At 38.9% G+C, this 2,500-nt stretch overlaps 1 non-coding gene across 1 annotated transcript; it reads left to right on the forward strand.

Annotated features, from left to right (window-relative positions):
* The first annotated feature begins 438 nt into the window (after positions 1 to 438).
* Positions 439 to 568, forward strand: LOC116659931. The gene has a single exon (XR_004315303.1). It is a non-coding gene; the product is annotated as a small nucleolar RNA SNORA18 (small nucleolar RNA).
* The last annotated feature ends 1,932 nt before the right edge of the window (positions 569 to 2,500 follow it).

Genomic DNA, 2,500 nt, shown 5'->3' on the forward strand with positions numbered 1-2,500 from the left:
TAAAATAAGAAGATTTGGGAACTCAGGGCCTGTATTCCTGCCTAGCAACAATTGGCTGGATCTGGATAAACACTGACCCCTTGAAAAGGAATGTGCCTGCTCTGTGTTAAACTTAGTTCATGATGTTACCTGCCAGGCCTCCAGGGGCACTGGAATTTGCTTTCTTTATTTCATATGCTCTTATATTCTGTGAATTTGTTACAAGTATGTTTTACTCTTTTAAATAAAAGGTAAAGATTAAAATTTATGGTGGCACACTCAAAAATTTGTAATAAATTACAAAAGGATTTCAGTGGTGATATATTAATAGTATTGTAGTGCACTTCAATTTCTAGTAGTTATAAATCCAGCAATTTTAGTTAGTTGCCACAGAATTGAGGCCAGTTTAACCAGGAATATCCTGAATATTGAAATCATATGTTAAAAGCAGCTCATCTGGTTGAGGTCTGTCCCGATGGGGCTTTTCCCATAGACCTACGTCATTTGCAACTCCTCATAGAGTAACTATGTGGTTTCCATCACTCACAGAACTACATGTTAGATCTGTGGAAAGAATTACAAGACAGAGATGCTAAATAAACATTGAAAAACCTAACAGTCAAACTTTTTTATCTTAGGTATTGGCAACGATCGGTACTGTTCTAGGGTGTGATGAGCTTAGGAGTAAATGATTTGAACTGAATGCATATTTAGAGGGTGTCAGAAATTCAGAACCAGGCAGATCCACCTTCCCTGACCCCAAATATGTAACAATCCTACAGTAAATTCCTTGAGGAAACCAGATCCCAAAGATTACAGATGAGGAGCTTTTGAAGTGTCCTCATGTTCCACTGGAAATCAAAGAAGCCCAACTCAAAGAATTATGGACTGACTGCCAGCTGTTGATTGAGCAAAAATTATTGAAAGGGTTGTCTTGAAGATTATGACTCAGACATTGGAGGAACTAAGGGTTAATGGGCTGTGGAAAGAATCAGAACATGTGTGAAATTCTTTAAAAATTTATTGACTTAAATTATGTTACACAATTTAAAAAAAAACCTTTACACTTTAAAAAAAATCATCTAAATCCATATGTATAGAATACCTACTATGTGCAAAGAAAAATGATAAATGCTGCATAGCTAACAAAACAAGCAGTGTGATATCATTCCTTTCCTTTCTAAGTCGTCCATGAGGTCTACAATAGCTGACTGGCTGCTGTACACTGACACTATTTTTTCATAGTTTTCATTATAGAACTTATTTTAACCCCTTGTTATAGCACTCAGTTATTTTCTATTCCTGCTTTCAAGAGAGCTTTACTATTATCTCAGTAATCTTTGAACTATTTTTCCACCCTCCTGATTAATCAGTTCTGCATTTTGGGATCAAATTAAACTCTAAAACATTGCTCCAACCTTGACATTTCCCTTTTATTACATATTAATTCAGTTCTGTAATTTGGAAAATCAAAGCATGCTACAGGCTGACCCCAGTGTCTAGATTTACTGTTGTCATGTGCTCCATGTTTCAGCCAGCACTGGGCCGCTGATGACTTTCTAAACATAATTTCAGATCTTCCATTCTCTTGATGATTTATTCTTCCTGGAATGTCAACTCTTCTGTTTCAGTTGTGGTTTAAAACCCTAGCCAGCCTTCACATCTTTAGCTCAGACGCCGTCTCCTCCGTGAAGCCTTCTGCCACTTCATCCTTCCTGTGAACTTCTGCTGTGGTTTGCGTGGACTCCTGACACAGCGCACAGTCAGCTGATTGGCATCACAGTAATTAAGGCATTACTCTTTTCTGCTTCTCAGTATGTTTCTAAAGATCAAGGATCGCCATCTGCAAGCACAGAATTTTGCATACTATTAAAATTCAAAATTTCCACTTGAAAAATGAGACATACAAAGCTGATGTTAGGCAGAAATGAGGAAGCAGACAGAATTGTAACGGGGAAGATAAAGCAGACCTAATAGAGGTATCTTACAGGAACTTCGGCTGCATTAGGGTGTTCGTGGGGGTGACGGGAGGAGGGTATCACTGCCTAAGTGTAACACGTGCACCTGGTGCCTCCTTGACAGGATGACAACAATGGAACCTCTTCTCAGTAACCACCAGGTGTCCAGCTAATGTCAACTGAGGATTCGGAGCAGGCTGGTTTGGTGTAGCCTATGTTGAGTGGATTTGAAATTTTAGAATGAAAAATTATTTGAGACAATGTTCTTAGGAAAGTCAGAAAACACTTAGAGGACAGAGTGTCAGACTGGCTGTTGGAGGACTTCTGGTAACTTCTATCATTGGAAAGCTGTTGGTGGTTTGCAAATGAATCGTACTAAAGTAATCGGCCTTGACTGTCCTGAGTCTGCAAGAGGAGGGGACACCAAGCCTTGATAAACCTTAACAGTCATCAGAACTTCTTATGGCTGTGAGAGATGCCATGATTTATCAGGCTCCCAGATTTAGCAAGTAGCTAAAGTTCTAATGTGAAACTAGTTCAAACCCACCCCAAAAGGCCAAAAA

This window comes from Camelus ferus, chromosome 25 (genome assembly GCF_009834535.1).
Source record: "Camelus ferus isolate YT-003-E chromosome 25, BCGSAC_Cfer_1.0, whole genome shotgun sequence".
Lineage (NCBI taxonomy): Eukaryota > Metazoa > Chordata > Mammalia > Artiodactyla > Camelidae > Camelus > Camelus ferus.